We start from the raw sequence: 18,461 nt of genomic DNA on the forward strand, positions 1-18,461 counted from the left end.
GAGCATAGTCTTATGTATATCCTCTAAATTGTGCGTGTGCATGTGAGTGTGTGAGGTCTTTGTGCTATATCCGCATTCTTCTGCATTAATGACTTTTTTCAGTTGCTCACATTTAGTTTTCATGGAATGAATTTTTTATTCTCCCATTCAGGTTCTGTGTTTCCTTACAGGATAACAGAGGCTTCTCCTTCCTTCCTATTGCCTTTGTCCCCAAACCAGGCCTTGTGTCAATGTTTAAAGTCAAAGAATGGAAATTTACCTTGGAAAGTCAGTCGTAGAGAGAAGAGTTTCTCAGCAAGAATTCTCTGTTTCTCTGTCTATTAAACACAATCTTTCCTTTCTTCATTCAGTGAACAAACCTTACAGAATTAGTGTTAGGAACAGGGCCATCCAGATGAGTAGGCTCTACAGTCTTCTGTCCGAAGGGCTGGGAACCTGGGGACACAAAGAAACATACAAAGGGTAAGCTACCACATATGACAAAGGTGTCTTCTTACCCCACAAAACCCCAAGTGTTCCAGCATGTTCCAATCTAGAAACTTAGAAAGTCAGTGGGAGGTTATTCTACCTGAGCTATAGACGTAGGACATTTACAGTAGAACTGTCCCTCCTCCATGGATCTATAGTTTTCAGGCCAGGACCAAATCCCAGGATGTACTATTAAGCTGGGGACGAAAGCATCTGCGACCTATGGACGCAGAATCTGAACTATTTACTTTGGCATTTAGTCACTCACTCCCCTTTCAATTCCCATGCCCAAAAGGCACATTACATTGTTATTCAAGACATTAGAATGACAGGACAGACATCTGAAGGAGACACCGCAAGTGACACTGAGGTTTCCACACTTAATCGTTAGTGATTTCACAGTAATTTAACTGACACCATCCCTGGCTTTGCCATTTGTTTTAGGGCAAGATAAGCAAAACAAAACAATGGCAAAATAGAACAAAATAAAAACACACGTTTCTTTTCCATCAAAATAAATAATTAATTGAATGAAAGAATAAATTTTAAATATTCTTTAATAGATACAAGTATAAGCACATAGACACGAAGTGGAAAATACCATAACATCAGAAAAACAAACAAAAAGATTGTAGAAATACCCAAACAAAATCAGCATATCTCACTTGGGGAAAAAAAAATATTCCTCTCTTACCCCTCATATGCAGAATCCGCCTCAACCCCCAGTATTATTTGGTTCTAAGAACCATAAAAATTGTCTTCGGCGCCATTTCTAATGACCGTCACAGCTGCTGTGTGTAACATCTACGTCAGCTCTTTTGATGCAGTGTTGGGTGTTTTCTTAAGCACTCAGCATTGTTATTACTAAGTTAAAAAACAAGCTCCACTTTTCTGCCCCATTCAAAGCCCAGGGGTGTGGGGGAAATCTCTACCTACAATCCAGGCAGGGCGCACAAAGCACACGCACGCACAGGTCCACAGGCCAAACAACCACCAAGAAGGGAAATACTTCTCATTTTGGCTTGTCCAGAAAGGCTTGGCAAACAATGGAGAAAATTGAGATGGGAAAATACCAAAAAGCTGCTCGAAGCATTCATTTGTGTGTTTCAAAGAAAACCAGGGAGGTGTGAGTGGCTCTGGATTATGGTGCGTTGAGGTGGGTATATAGTCATATTAAATGAAAGGGCCTCACTCTCCCGGTCTCCGTGACCATATTTTTTTCTGCCACACCCAGAACTACTACTTTTCTACAGCAGATTTACAAGTAAATAATAAATAAAGCAATATGATTTTGACCACAGTGGTGACAATTTTCCAAATTGCACAAAGAGGGAAATATCTTACCCATTTTATCCCCTTAGGCCATTTCATCCAATGACCTAGTTTTCCTGCAGACAATTTTAGCGTAATATAAAATTTGTCCAAAATAAGGCAAAGCTGACCTTTCCCCTTATCAACTAAATGTAATACACACCACACACACGTATGAAGGCACACTCACACACATACACACACACACACACACACACACACACTCAATTTCTTGTAACCAAAACCAAGAATTACAACAAGGGGTTATTTTTTATTTCAAAATTATTGAATCACTCCTTGGTCTTTCTTGGTTCATTTTGGAAAATGTGAACTCCTCAAGGGCATATATTGTGTTTTCAATTTCCTTTCTATATCCCCCACAGCACCACACTGTTTTGAACTTAATAGGAACTCAGAATATGTTAAATGAATATATACACAGATGATTCAGAACATAACTCAGAATTTATACACGAATGATTTCAAGAGTAGAATTTAGTGACTCATTTATATTCATTACATATAACACCCAGTGCTCATCACAACAAGTGCCCTCCTTAATGCTTATCACCCATCTAGCCCGTACCCCACCCAGCTCCCCTCTAACAACCCTCAGTTTGTTTCTATAGTCAAGAGTCTCTTACGGTTTGCTTCCTTCTCTTTTTTTCCCCTCCCCTGTTCATCTGTTTTGCTTCTTAAATTCCACATATGAGTGAAATCATATGTTATTTGTCTTTCTCTGACTGACTTATTCCACTTAGCATAATATGCTTTAGCTCCATCCATATCACTGCAAATGGCAAGATTTCATTCTTTTTGATGACTTAGAAATTTTCCATTATACTCTTTCCATAATTTGCCTATTGTTGATAATGCTGCTATAAACATTGGGGTCCATGTGCCCCTTTGAATCAGTATCTTTGGATCCTTTGGGTAAACACCTAGTAGTGCAATTGTTGGGTCATAGGGTAGTTCTATTTTTAACTTTTTGAAGAACCTCCATATGATTTTCCAGAGTGGCTGCACCAGTGGAAGAGGGTTGCCCTTTCTCCACATCCTTGCCAACATCTGTTGTTTCCTGTGTTATTAACTTCAGTCATTCTGACAGGTGTAAGGTGGTATCTCATCATGGTTTTGATTTGTATTTCCCTGATGATGAGTGATTTTGAACATCTTTTCATGTGTCTATTAGCCATCTGGATGTCTTCTTTGGAAAAATGTCTGTTCATGTCTTCTGCCCATTTCTTAACTGGATTATTTGTTTTTTGGGTGTTGAGTTTGATAAATTCTTTATAGATTTTGGATACTAATCTTTTATCAGATATGTCATTCACAAATATCTTTTCCCAATCCGTAGGTTGCCTTTTAGTTTTATTGATTGTTTTCCTTTGCTATGCAGAAGCTATTTATTTTGATGAAGTCCCAATAGTTCACTTTTGCTTTTGTTTTCCTTGCATCCAGAGATATGTCTAGTAAGAAGTTGCTACAGCTGAGGTCAAAGAGGTTGCTGTCTGTGTTCTCTAGGATTTCAATGGTTTCCATTCGCACATTTAGGTCTTTCATCCATTTTGAACTTATTTTGGTGCATGATGTAAGAGAGTGGTCCAGTTTCATTCTTCTGCATATTACTGTCCAGTTTTCCCAACACCATTTGTTGAAGAGATTATCTTTTATTAAAAGATTTTATTTTTTTTATTTTTATTTTTTTTTTTAAATTTTTTTTTCAACGTTTATTTATTTTTGGGACAGAGAGAGACAGAGCATGAACGGGTGAGGGGCAGAGAGAGAGGGAGACACAGAATCGGAAACAGGCTCCAGGCTCTGAGCCATCCGCCCAGAGCCCGACGCGGGGCTCGAACTCACGGACTGCGAGATCGTGACCTGGCTGAAGTCGGACGCTTAACCGACTGCGCCACCCAGGCGCCCCCAAAAGATTTTAATTAGCAAATGAAAAGGTGTATTTCAAGTGTATACAATTCATATTCAAATCTAATACAATGAGCTAGCTACCATCAAAGAATAAAGCACAGTCCTTGCTGCAGAGGAGGGTATAATCTAGCAGGTGACTTAAGATCAAAGGAGATGAAGAAAAAAAAAGAAAAAGAAAGAAAAGACAAAGAACAGCAAATAATAGGAAAAGTATTCAATAAATATCCTTCATAACATCTTGGTGGCTACTTGAGTACAAGGCTCAGAGGAGAGGGAAGTTGACAGAGGCAGGAGCAGGCAGGAATGTCTTCACACAGGACATGGGATGTCACCTGTACCATGAAGAGTCAAAGAGATTTGCCAAGGTGGAAGATAGAGTGGGTGGGTTTTTTTAGGTGTGGTAATGTTTTTCTTTTGCAACTATAGCATAAATGTAGATGAATACCAAGTTATTTATTGATGGGGCCTACATACTCCAAATCAATAAAAATAACAACCTGAAAGATGGAAGAGGTTAGGAGAGAGCAAGAAACTGACCCGGAAAGCTGAGAAGTTGTAGGCTTGTGCTAGGTTGGTAATCATGTGGAAATGCAGGATGGATGAGGAACACATAGGTTCCACATAGATAGGCACCTCACCTGCCTTGTTCATCGTGCTCAATACTCTATGCCTAATATCTACAACAGTGCCTGACCCGTAACAGGAGCCCTGTAGATTTTTGTTCAGTAGATGAATGAATCTTGGAAAGGCTCAAAGGAAGACTCAGGTTTGTATACTTCCAAGCAGAACCATTTTTAGAGACGTGTAGAGTGAGTGCTATGTTTGATTTCCTGAATGGATTGGTCTCCAGTGGTGTTTGCTAAAAACATAGTCCAGTCCTCCATTAGAGTAAAGGTAAAAAAAAAAAAAAAAAAAAAAGCCCTCAGAGAATGTTCTTTCTCTTCCCTTCAGAAGTGCATGAAGGTAAATACTCTTTTCTGAGCCAACCTACTCCCTGCCCAGACCCTGTAGAATGAAGTTTGATTGTTCATTCCAAAGTCTGCATGACTACCAATGTTAATAAAGGTCACAAAAGTGTTCAGCCCTTTACAAACAAGCCAGTTATTTATTTTGCCTGTGTCATCTGTGCACTCTGAGAATTTAGTATGTGTGGTAGAGTTATTGCGCATAATGGTTTCAAATCTAGTCAAATCCTCAGATTTAGCTTCAACTAAATACAAAGAAAGGATCTGTCCCAAGATTTATAGGATATATTTGGGAGGAAGAAGTGCCCCAACTAAGAAAACATGGAGTGAGCTGACATGTCAATTCATAAGATGAATATTGAAAAGAGACTGTGTTCTATTCCTAAAACTAGGGGCAACTGTGCTATTTCAGGGTTTTCTCATAATGACACTGTCCTTTTATGCTCTCCACTTGGAACTTTCACTTTTGACAAACAGAAGGAAGTAAAGAGATTCTCCTTAATACATATCTTTATCCTTGTGTGGTCTCACAAGCCCTTCAGGGAAAGAGAATGATCAATGTCCTCCATACAGTAACCTTCAGTGTCTGCACTTTGTTTTCTTCTAGGAACATGAAACCCATTGTGATTTCTCCAAAACATACTCTCAGTAGCAGTAGAAATAGAAATAATTGTTTTCCCCCTTTTTACTTTTTTTGTCCCTCTCAAGTCTTCATGCTTTCCAACATCCAGTAAGGAATTTTTACTTATGCGTTTATTTTTCATTTGTTTGTTGACAGGTGTCCTCCGTCCCCATATCCCACAGAGAAGGGCTGAGAAGTCACGTGCAGTATTTCCCATGGCTTCTCAATGACCTGCTTTTCAACACCTTCACTGGGGGAGAAAGAACAGCCGTTATCTTCCCATTCAAGAAATTCAGCCTGGAAGACTGGCTTCCTGTGAATGTGTCCTCACGCTCCTGGGAGGTCATTCAACCTTCTTGACATTCTTGTCTGTCCGTGGCTTATGGGGGGTATGTTTGGGGAAGCAAAGATTCGAGTCTGTGACCCAGCAGAAGACCACCAACTATGAACTCTATGGCCAATATTTTAGTGGCTAACTGATGACATTTCTTGCGAGGGCTAAATAGGTTGATAGGAAGACATTAACCAAAGTAGAAAAACATGATAGATACCAGCAGGCATCTTGGTAATTTCTCTTTTACCAGCCTTTCAGCAAATCTTGGATCTTGAAGAGTTTCGAACAGAAAGAACGAGGGTTTCAGAGAGAGTTTCTGATTTAAAATCTCACTTTTGTTTCTTTCTAGATAAACTTGGTCTCTGTTTCCTCACCTATAGAACATAGAGGATAATCATAGGGGGGATGAAGTGCCATTCTGTACATAAAGAATCTGATGTTGAGACATGTAACTGGGACAGAGAAGATTTGTAATAGAAGGCTTGTCGAGTCTAAAAGTCTTTAATAAGTGGACTTGAGTGAACTCTTTCTGGACAAGGTGGAGATGATAACCATGAGCATTAAGTCAGTGGTGGCACAAGAAAAATGCACCTGTACCTAGGCAAATGTCCAACCAGGAGGCAGAGCTATGTCTTAAAGTGGTGTCTGTGTGTGTGTGTGTGTGTGTGCATATGTGTGCTTTATCCTGGACTCCCTACTCCCACTCCTCCTCCTGGGAATGTTGCAAGATAACTGAGCACACACACAATGTACTTTAGTTTATCCAGAAGAAGCGTTTGCAAAGGGAAAGCTAGAATTCAGTAATGAAGTCTCACTTCTTGGCAGTAGAAGTTGCTGGTCCCTGCCAAGGTGCAGATGACATCAGGTCTTGAACAAAGTTGCTCAGTGCCTATATCTACGTCCGTTGTGTATTTTTACACATGAACCTGGTTTACCAGCTGCACGGGAGGGGGAATCCCAGAGTTAACACGTTTAATTGGGACTTTATAGCACTACCAGGCCGGCGTGGAGATGGGAGGAGGAAGGCCGTGTGTGCGGAGTTAACTCTTCTCTTGGAGTTACCTTCAGGGTCAGCCTCATAATCTCCTAAATATGATGACAGAACCAGCAGCTTTGAGACGGGTGTGAAGTTTTTGAGGAAATCAAATTTCTCCAGATCCATATTTGTGGATATAGGTAGCCGTACAGAACAGAGCAGTTTTTGTTTTGAAAGTTAGGTATGACTCTAGAGCTCTATAGAGTTATAAGATCTATTCCCTCTGTATTTCATACTAGTTCAATCTCATGGAAATTTTCCAAATGTCCTTGATGTGAATGTTTGAAATAAACATCAAATATAAACTTGCAAGGGAGAATGCATACAGCGGGTCCCCTTTGCGGGGCAGGATAGTCTTAAAAGATATATTCCAAATGTTTAATAATGATAATTTCTTGGGGGATGGGGGGGTGGGGGAGGCAAAAGTATAATAAGGAAAGAGTTTTTTATCTTGTATCTTATATACTTTTTATATTTATAATAAAACAAAAGCTAAAAGTGAGCTTTTAGATGTTCACTAAACATATACTGAACATCTACGATGTTCCAAGAATTTTGCCACACGTACAATTTGATCCAATTACCTTAACAACACTGTGGACAAGGTATTATCACGGCCTCAATTTTACCGTTGAGGAAATTGAGGTCTTGGAGGAGATAAATCACTTGCCAGAGATACATGGCTGAGTATAAGAGCTATAATGTAAATGAGGAGCCCAGATTCGATACTTCTGGTCACCACACTAAAACTTCCTCAGCTGAATAAACAAATAAAAGTTCAAATTCCTCTTGGGGGAACAAAGAGTCAGTCTCATTACCTCGTCATCACACCTTCCATACATCTTAAGTTTATACTTGGAATGTAAACTTTGGTTCACTTAAACATTCAATCATATGTGCATAACTGGGCGCCATCACCCCTCCCAGCACCTGCCACGCCTGGGTCGGGGAAATGGACACATGTTGGCGGTCAGAGAGGGAGAGCCCAGAAAAAGATACCGGAGGCTGCTGGTTGGTCTTCCTTAAAGTAAGAAACAAAAGGCAGAGAGAGAGAGAGACGAGCTAGAAAGGCCTTGTAACTGGGGAAACTGAGAGCATTGCATATTGGGAGATGTCCTGACTAGAAGTTATAGTAATGTTTTTTGATATACTTTAAAGTTGTTTGTTTTTTTTTACATTTATTTATGTTTTGAGAGACATAGAGAGACAGAGCACAAGTTGGGGAGGGGCAGAGAGAGAAGGAGACACAGAATCTGAACCAGGCTCCAAGCTCCGAGCTGTCAGCACAGAGCCCGAGGCGGGGCTCGAACTCACAAACCGTGAGATCTTGACCTGAGCCGAAGTCGGATGCTTAGCCGACTGAGCCACCCAGGCACCCCTTCTTTTGATATACTTTTCAAGTCCACTTTGTGTTCACCAGATAAAAATAATTAGAAATTTCTTTTGGTTTGTAACTCTTCAGTATTCTTGTTTTTAAAAGCCTTCTTTTGCCTGGGCATTTTTTCTTATGACTTATCATGGGTCATTAAATAATGAACAAGAAAAAAAAATATGCATAAGGGGTCCTTCTCTCCTTAACAGCTCCCTATGTCTTTCCCTTCCCTTTTAATTTTTTTTAATGTTTATTTATTTTTGAGAGAGTGATAGACAGAGTGTGAGTGGGGGAGGAGCAGAGAGAGAAGGAGACACACAATCGGAAGCAGGCTCCAGGCTCTGAGCTGTCAGTAGAGAGCCCAACACGGGGCTCAAACCCATGATCCGTGAGGTCATGACATGAGCCGAAGTTGGATGCTCAACCGACTGAGCCACCCAGGTGCCCCTTCCCTCCCTTTTAAACAAGTATTTCCTAAGCCATCCGGAGAGAATGTCCCATTATGGATATTTTCCTTGGTTAAATCTCTGGCCCACTGACTACTTAAAAACTTGAGTTTGTTTTCCCACTGAGAAAGGGGAAGAAAAATTAACACCTATAGTATCTAGACACTAAACAAGCTACTCTACCAACTTCATTTAAGCCTTCCAATGACCCTGCAAAGTAATTGTGATCTTTCCCATTTTACAAATGGAGATAAGATAGCCTGTCCAAGGTGGCCAGTAGCAGAACTGAGTTTGAAGCTTTGTATTTGGTTTCTGAAGAGTGTATTTCTCCTCCTAATACACTGCTTTGATGTGGTAACAATGTCCTATGGAATCCATGCTCCATTATTAACATTAGCATTATTAATATCATTAATAGTCACCATTTGTTGGATGCTTACCAAATACCAGGCAGGATGCTAAAAACTTTCAGCCTCTCTCATGTGCTCCCAGCATTAACCTTACACGGAGTTCTGACCTTTGCTTACAGACGAAATAACTAAGGTTTGGGAATATAACAAGTTAATACCTCTAGCAAGCTTTGGAACCCGGCCTCAAACCCTGCTCAGTAGGGAACATGCCCTCTCTGAGTTTGCTAAGTCAATGCTTTCCAAATCGGAGCACGCATCAGCGTCACCGGTGTGTCTGGGGGGGGCGGGGGGGGGGTGCTTGTTAGAACATAAGTCCCTGGGCTCCACTCCAGAGTTTCTGCTTTAGGAGGTCTGGGGTACATCCAAGAATTCGCATGTCTAACAAGTTCCAGGTCCGATGCTGCTGGTTGGAGATACACTTGGAGAATCGTTGCTCTGGCCTGAGAGAAAGCAGGGTGTGGGCACTTCATGTTGTGGCACACTTTAATGTGTAAATAATTGTCGATATAAACTCTGGAAATGATTCCGTGAGTGTGACTTCCTTCTATTCCTTTTTAAAATTGGTGAGGGTGCAGGCCGTATGACATTCCCCACAAGTGGGTGAAACAGCCGACAGGTGGGACCGGCTCGCCCAGCCAGCCAACGTCGGGAAAACAAACTCACATCATCACCAGCGCCAGGCGGGCCGTTCGTGCCTCAGAGAGTTGTCCTTGGCAATGTCCAGCAGCACATTGTCATGGAATTCACAGCTGCCTTGCCCACTCCCTGTTTTGGGACATGGCTGACATCTAAGAACCAGGAAACCTTATCCACAAAAGCACTGTGTCTCTTGGTGCCACGCCACCCTGGGGCACTCCGGCTTCAAGCATCGGGTCAGAATTCCAAAGGGGCGTTGCCTCCCATCTGGTTGGCACAAATGTAGCTGTTGGCGGTGCTTTATCTAGGATTCCTACCCAGCACGATAAGGTCCCGCCAAACCCACTTGGGCTGGTTCTCGTTGGTGATAAATTTCTCTTCTCTCAGCATGTTACCTATGAGGGGACATAGGATCAGAGAAAGTCGGGACTGGCAGGGTTCTCTAGGCTTATCTGATGAGGGCAGATCTGCGCATCTCACTGATGGGAAACCACAAGGCAGAGAAATGCCTGGCACTCCTGAAAGCCAGGCTTCACCGGGACTCCTTCCCAGAAAGAACCCTCCACGTCCACCCCAGGAGGCCATCAGGGAAATGTAACTAGGCATATCTGGCTGGGATTAAGCCAGGTGAAATGTACACCCATTCTGGGAAGATCTGTTGTCATCTGCACACAGGGGACTCTTCCCCCATCGCTTCTGGCTTCGGTTGTTTCTCAAGTCCCAGCCCTCGCCCCTAGCCTCCCTCAAGTTCTCAGGAGAATCCGGAGTAAAGTATCTGGAAAAATTACATCATGGTATCTTAGGACCGTGATATCATTTTAAAAAGACAGCCTCGGGGATGCCCTATTTATCCCCCAAGGGCCAATCTCTGTTCAGAACATGCCAAGCGCTGCGGCTGCTTGTGTGAACTGAGGCCAGAGGCTTTCTGAACACGAGAAGTTGAGGCAGAGTGGGGCACCTTGGTGCCGGATCTCTTTGCTTCCGTGTTTGTTCTCATCTGATCCCTGAGTCCCCACATCCTTCTACAGAGGGGAAAATGATATACAGCATACTGTGCTGTTTTGAGGACCAAAAGATGTAATCTATGCTGAGTCTAGCACAGAAACTGGGATATTGAAGTCTCCATGGTCTCTGTTCCCTCTCCCACCCTTTCCTCATACCACACTGTGTGCTAAGGCAAGCTCTGGCAGTAAGGGGAGGGCTGAGGAGTATGCTTCAAGCACCTTGATCCTTCCGGAGGAAGCTGTGAGGGCCTAAATACAGTTTTTTGTTCACTTGTATTACTGTGTCCACCCCTAAGACCTTGGGTACAAAATGGAATCTATAAAGAGTTTGGACAGCACGGTCATGGAGTATGTGGCTCCTGGTCGACAAAACTCTAAAATTTGCTAAACTCCTTCTTCCCAAAGGAAGAGATGAATCCAAAAACCTAAGGATATCCCCAATCTATTTTGTACCACGTGCTTGAATTAACTCTGTATGAGTCCAAAGTACCCAAGGACATCCTGTTGATGCAGCCCAAATTTAAATAAAACACTGCCTTTCTAGCAGGTGGAAATCTCGAGTCGACCGTGCCTAATTCCTGCTTGGCTTAGAAGCAGGCAGCCTTCGCTATTCACCAGCACCCTTGGGCACAAACCCAGGAAACAGAGGTATTGTTTGCTGTCCCAGAACAGCAATTATGTTCTTAGCTTCCTAATCTCTTTTACTGTACAAAACACCACAGAAACACTGTAAATTGTTCCTAATTAGAGTAGCTGGATTAAAACGCCTTTTATTCCCCCAAATTCCAAAGTGTATTTCAGGTGTGTTTAAGCTTTGAGCAATTTGTTCAGATTTATTTCTTGGTCAGAGTCCGCCCCCTGAAGTTTGATAAAGGTAAGTGCAGCACAGCCCTGCTGCCTTCTTAACAAAAGGTAAATTGTCTTTCCATTTAAGAGTCCTCTGAAAGGACATAGCTTGGGGGCTCTTACCAAAATCTTTATCAGTCTGAGAAACATTCTAGGTGCTACAGAATGACTATTCCTCAGCTCCTTTATTTATTCTGAAAGCGTCAGAAAAACCTGGAGAAAATTAATCTTTCTAAAATAGCTAGTTCCGGATCTGGAAGAGGTTATCCAATACAAGGCCAAGCAAAGTCTAAACATAATTCCATGCTATATATTCAGTAAGAAACTTCCCAACAGTAGGATTTCTTATTCTGAGTGCCTATTATATTCTTATATCTTGATACAAGATAGGAATAAGCAAGTCAGGGTCTTGACTCTCAGCAGTATTTAACCCGGTTGCTATCCTTGAAATCTTTCTTGAAAGCTTTTCTTACCTTCTGGGATGCCACATTCTCTTGGTTTCCCTCCTGCTTCACAGGCTGCTCTTGCTCATTCCCCTTTCCAGGATCTTTTTCCTCTCCTTAATTCTAGATGCTGGGGTGCCCTGGCTCAGTGCTTGGACCTCTTCACTTTTGCCCTGTACTCAACTAGGTGATCTCGTCTGGCCCCATGGCTTTAAGCAACATCTCTAGCCCCGCTCTTCCTTTGACAATAGACTATTATACCCAGTGGCCTACTTGACATCTCAAATCGGAGCTATCATAGGCATCTCAAAAACCTGAAGCAGCTGGCCAAAGCCACATAAGCTTGGAGAGCCCTGTGACTTCTGAGTTCAAGGAAATGAATCAAGGGGACTTACAACTTTAAGATAGCCCATGCCTTCTTCAATTCATACACACACATTCCACATTTATTTATGTTTAACCACAGTTACAGGGATATGGTTTCAAGACAAAAAAAAAAACTTTTAATTTCCTGCTTCCCAGAGAAAATCTGTTAACTGTTTTATTCCTTTGATAATTATTTCCATATTTCCAAATATCTTGATTATAATGTTGCTTCTTGGTTTCTCAGTTTTATCGATTTCCAAACACAAAGAAAGATTTAGAGCTCTTCTGCCATCCCTCAAAATAGACTTCCTATTCTCCACTTTCCCAAACACTTATGGTGTTATTGTCTTGCTTATATCAAAATCACTATTCATTATTGGTACTCTGTATACTCTATTCATAGCTGTGTTAGGTAGTATGTTTAAGTACTTTTTCTTTTCAGCACAGCATTTTGTTTCTGTTAGATGTAACGCTTTTTTTTTTTTTTTACTTGTTTGGATTTCTGTGTTCATATCAAAAATTTATCCCAACCCACCCCTGGGTATGTAAATCTCTTCTAGATAACACTCAGGGGTGCTTGGCCGCTTCAGTCGGTTGAGCGTCCAACTCTTGATTTCGGCTCAGCTCATGATCCCAGGGTTGTGGGATCGAGCCCTGCATTGGGCTCCACGCTGAGCATGGAGTGTGCTTGAGATTCTCTCTCTCCTTCTCTGCCCCTCCCCTGCTCACGTGCTCTGTGTCTCTCTAAAAAAAATAATTAATAAAATAAAATAGATAACTTAAAAAACTAACAACACTCAGATCTATTAGGTATCCTACTCTCGCTTTCTTCTTCTTGAGCAATCTTTCTTGCAGATCTAGCCTGGATCTGCCCCAGGTTGTTGTCTGGGTAGAAACTCCTTTTAAGCCCACCCTAGATAGTCCCTCTGCTCTCTCTTTCATAGCATCTTTTGTTTTTGGGGTCCCAAGCCTTTTCCTTTCTAGGTCTATTGCCACGTTTGGTACTATTTCCCAACAGCTTTTGGGAAGGGAAGCTTTGCAGGAAAATTTATGGAGAATTTCAGTGGCTGAAGTTATCTTTATTCTTCTTCACACTTAACTACTTCTGGGTTTCAATAATTTCTTCTCAACGTTTCGAAACCATTCTCCATCATTATCTAGCTTACAACATTACTGCGAGGAGTCTGATAATATTCTGATTTTGACCTTTTACGTAAAACCTTTTTTTTTCCCCTCTGAAAACGTTTTGTTCTTCTTTTTTTTTTCCTTCTGTCACAGAATATCATAGAAGAAATTTCACAATGCTCTCATCTCAGTTGGTTCAAGTTGCTATAACCAAATACCATAGACTGGGTGCCTTATGAACATTTATTTCCCATAGTTCTGGAGGCTGGAAGTTCAAGATCAGGATGCCAATACTGTCGGTTTCTGGCAAGACCCTCTTCTGAGATACAGACTGCCAACTTCCAACTTGGTATAAAGGACAAGAGAGCTCTATGGAGTCTTTTGTAAGAGCACCAATGCCATTTACAAAGATTCCACCTTCACGATCTAACTACTTCCCAAAGGCCCCACTTCCAACTACTATCACTTGGGGGTTAGGTATTAACATATGCATTTGGAGGGGCACAAACCTAACTGTGGGTCTTTCATCTATCATCTCCTTGAGTGTGGCCAAGACCTGTGACCTACTTCCAGTAATTGAATATGGTAAAAGTTGTGAGATGTCACTCACCTTATTATGTTATACTTTGTCATAAAAGCTCACTGGAGTAACAGACTGTTCTGGCAGACTTACAGGCATAAGTGGCCATGTTAGAGAATCTCTTGTGTCAGGGAAGTATAGGCAGCCTCTGGGGTGTCAGGGTAACCTCTAACCAATAAGTCAGCAAAAAGTCAAGGTTCTCATTACCACAACTGCAGAGAAATGAATTCTGCCAATAACTTGAAGGAGTTGGAGTTCCCCAGTCAAGCCTCCAGCTGAAAATGCAGCCCTTGATTACAGTCTTGTGAAACTGAGCAGAGGACCCAGTTAGCTGTGTCTGGACTCCTGACTCAGAAGCTGTGAGATAATAAATGTGTGTTGCTTTTAGCCCCTGTTTGTGGCAATTTTTAAATTCAGCAATAGGAACTATTGCAATATTTTACTCTTTTTCTGACTCTTTTATTGTTTTTAGTAGCATTTTGGGAAGTATCTGAGATGAACGTGTGTGTAATCAGTGGATTAGACAAACGTGGCTTATGACATGTGATCAAACACCCTTTTTTTTTTGTCTCTCATTATCCTTATAAAATTTATTCAAGAGTAAAAGCTTTTCTTTCCCACCAGATATGTTCCAGAAATTACTCCAACATGCTCCAATAATAGCAGCTTTGTGGTCACTTTGGATAGTTCACACACTCTCAGTTTGGTTATTAAGATGCTGAGTCTCATGTAATAATAATAACTACAAATAATTTGGCTTGAATTTCTGTTCTCCCCCAACTCCCTCTCCAACTGAATCCTACTCTGGGTTGGCTCTTTGCACTGGCACATCTTTGCTGATGGACAGTTTTGCTTAACTTTTCTTCCTCTCCTTCTACCCGCCCCACCTTGGGCAATGAGGTTTCTGACCTCCTTTCCCTCAAGTCCAGGAAGAGAGATTTGTATTACAAGATGGGGTTGCCTTCATATGGTGCCACGTCTCTGGATGTAAGGGAGGGAGTGTTCGGGAACTCTTCTGAAATTTCGTATCCCTGACCTCTCTCACATGCAATTCCTTTAGCTCATACAAATCCATCTATATTCCAGGTGCTCATCCCCTAATCTGGCTTCACCTCCAACTTCTTTCTACTCGATCTCCACCACTTTGGGTGGCCCCCTCACACAGCACCCAAGACAACCCCTTATTGTCTCTCTCTTGCTTGCTTGTCTCACCATTCTCCGTAAGAAACACACACACATGCTTCACTCTGACAAACTGTAGGCATGTAGGCTGGTCTCAACACAGAGTCCATTCAGGGCCCCAGACCAGGGCTGTGGCCACAGTTCCAGGCAAGAATAAGAACCTCGTCTTCCCCCACCCAACTGGTCAGCCATAGAAGGCTAAGAAATCCTTCATTAAGTTTGAGGTCAGGGGACAAGTATCTCTTCTTCTCTCACCTTTTGGGGTAGATGAGGAGGTTCACGAAGCAGCTTTCTCCAAGGAAATTCTCATAAAATTCTCATCTGTATATCTCTGTGGAGTATGGAACATCTACTGGTCTCTGATCATTTCTTTTGAACATCTCACTTTGGTATCCCATGTGTACTCCATCTTGGTGCCACATGGAGCCTTACATCTTCATTTGCTGTATGCATGCCTATTCAATCCACCACCATTAACTGGAAGGTCCCCTTGCTCTCTTTATTTGTATATTATGAAGGCTATTCATGTCAGAAGGCTAACAGATACTCTTAAGACTTTGTAACTCTCGGGGCGCCTGGGGGCCTCAGTTGGTTAGGCATCTGAGTTCAGCTCAGGTCATGATCTTGTGGTTTGTGAGTTCATGCCATGCATCGGGCTCTGTGCTGGCAGCTCGGAGTTTGGAGCCTGCTTTAGATTCTGTGTCTCCCTCTCTCTCTGCCCTTCCCCACTCACACTCTGTCTCTCTCTCTCAAAAATAAATAGACATTAAAAAAATTAAATACAAAAAGTCATTTTAAAAAGACTCTGTAAATCTCAAAATAGCCCATTCAGAAATCTGTTCTGTGTCCTACTTGAACATGCCTAATGAATGTTCATTGTGTCCATGGGGCTGAATTCAGATGCACTGCCCTAAGTGGGGCCTATTGCAGTAGAGAGCCTGGTCTAAGAACCAAATGGTTGGCACAAATTCACATGCTCTATTGCCTTCTTCCATCAATGACTCCAATGGGCATAATAAAAATGCATCCACATCTCCTCCCTTGTCAGTAGAAAGGTGGAAGAATGTGGGGCAGGGACTGTCCAACCTGGAGTTTGATCTTTATGGGCTCACTCTCCACTAAGTGCTGGCACTCACATCTGACCTCTCTAGATGCCAGACAGAACTGTTGACAGTGGGTATATCCAGGCAATATGAGGTGGAGACTGGGAGGAAGCTACCCCAACCGACTCTGAAGCCATGAGCAACGGGAGCCTTAGAGACCACTAGGATCAAACTCTTGGCATGAGCACTGACACATCCATGAGAGGTAGGGCATGGTGGCGAGGCTTCACCAAAGAGATTCTGTAAGCAGCAACTGTGGATGAGCGAGAGGCAGAACAAGAAAGGGAGGCCAAGGCAGGTGGACCTAATTAGGGTTACCACAAGTGACTACACAGCTTATGGCCTAGACCACTTTAGTTGGCACCATTAATATCACAGGTGTGAGAATGGCACCCTCTTGAGTACACGGCCTGTAAAGCTATATGTGGTGACCCTGGAAAACTATGGTCATTGCACCTGAGATTGTCCTTCATCATTCCCTTGGGGACTTCAAGAAATAACTGAGAGGGTATGTTGAAAGACCCTAAGTTCAATTAAACAGACAGATAAGAACCCTAGCTGCTTGTTAGGAATTGAACTGCGTGTCTGCAAAATTCATATTTTGAAGCCCTAACGTCCAATATGACGGTATGTGGAGACGAGGCCATTTAGGAGGTGATTAAGGTTCAGTGAGGTGATCAGAGTGGGATCCCCATCTGATAGGATGGGCGCTCTTAAAGAAGAAGAGACACCAGAGACCTCTATTAGCATACAATGAGAAGAGACCATGTGGGGACATAGCAAGAAGGTGGCTGTCTATGAGACGGGAAGAGTGGTCTCGTCAGAAAATGACCCTAAAGACAGCTTGATCTTGGAAGTCCTAGCTTCCGGAACTGTGAAAAACATGAATTTCTGTTGTTTAAACTACCCAGTTTGTGATATGTTGTTATAGCAGTCTGAGTTAATATACTACTATAGATAGCCATTAAAAGTGGACATGACTTCATCTTGTAATCATGGTCTGCTGAGATTCGGGACATGAGGACTACATGTAAAATAGGGACTAGATGCTGCTTGAGATCCCTCACAGACCAGAGAGTGTAAGATTCTAATTACAATTAAATAAGCAGTGCCCTTGCCTTCTAGTCTGACTTATATAACCCACTTCCTGTTAAAATTAACATCCACGACTATTATATGTATAACAGCTATTCATCATCCGTGTTGCCCTGCTCACATTATTTCCCCTTGGTGCCTTCGTTTCTGCTGCTGTAAACCAGGGACAGTAATGTTCCCCACTCCCAAGCTTCTTGTGAAGATTAAGAGTTAACATATGCAAGGCACTTAGTGCCTGGCAGGGAGTGAGCAGTCTATGAATGTTGCTTCTTCTTCTTTGACCTCTTACCATTATCGTCACCATCACCATCGCCATCACAATTTTTGTTGAAAGAAATCTGCCCTTGCAGATTTTTAGGATGTCTAAGATTTCTAGAAGCAGGGACGAGTCAGATAGGGCTCAGTCTTTCTGGGCCCAGTGGCCAGGGTTGAAACACTGGCGAGCCCAGGGGGTGAAAGTATGGAAAGGAAATGTCACTTCGTGTGGTGCCCGTCCACCTGCTGCTCTCTGTCTCATCTGAAAGTGGCATTGGCTGTACATGTAAACAACCCCAAAAGTACTCACAGTGGTTATGAAAGAAAACCAGGATGTGTTAGGGTATCTCCCCGGAAGGTGACAACCAAACTCTCCCTCAATTTGCCTCTTACATTGAAAGAATTCTGGGAGTAATGAAACTCATATCTGACCTTATACATATTGTTAAGGTTGAAGGTCATTTCTAAGGTTGTTATGGGCCATAGAACTAGACTAGGAACCAAAAGTCCTAAAAGCCCTCAGTACCCCTTTACTGGCTACACAATCTCCACCTCGTTGAACATCCATTTCCTCATCTCTGCTTTAGATCTTCCTGGACATCTCACTTCACTGGACTGGGGGCCAGATGAAATTACAAGGTGTAGACTGAAAAACACTGCCTTACGTATAAAATCATATCATTATACTTCCCAACTAATGGCTACAAAGCTGTGTTAAATAGAATTTTTTCATTTTATTTCTGAATGAGTTTCAAAGGTAAGTGACTGAACCTAAAAAAGAAAAAAAAAAGGATAAAATCCAACTGGAAAATTTGGGAGGGAAATGCCTCTTCTCTAGGAAATTCGTGCCAATGACTTTTTGATAGGAAGCGAACGTGGGCCATCCATTTATCTCAGGTGATTTCGTGACGGTTTCTGACTGCAGTTCAGATG

The sequence above is a fragment of the Prionailurus bengalensis genome, chromosome B2 (genome assembly GCF_016509475.1).
Source record: "Prionailurus bengalensis isolate Pbe53 chromosome B2, Fcat_Pben_1.1_paternal_pri, whole genome shotgun sequence".
NCBI classification, from domain to species: Eukaryota; Metazoa; Chordata; class Mammalia; order Carnivora; family Felidae; genus Prionailurus; species Prionailurus bengalensis.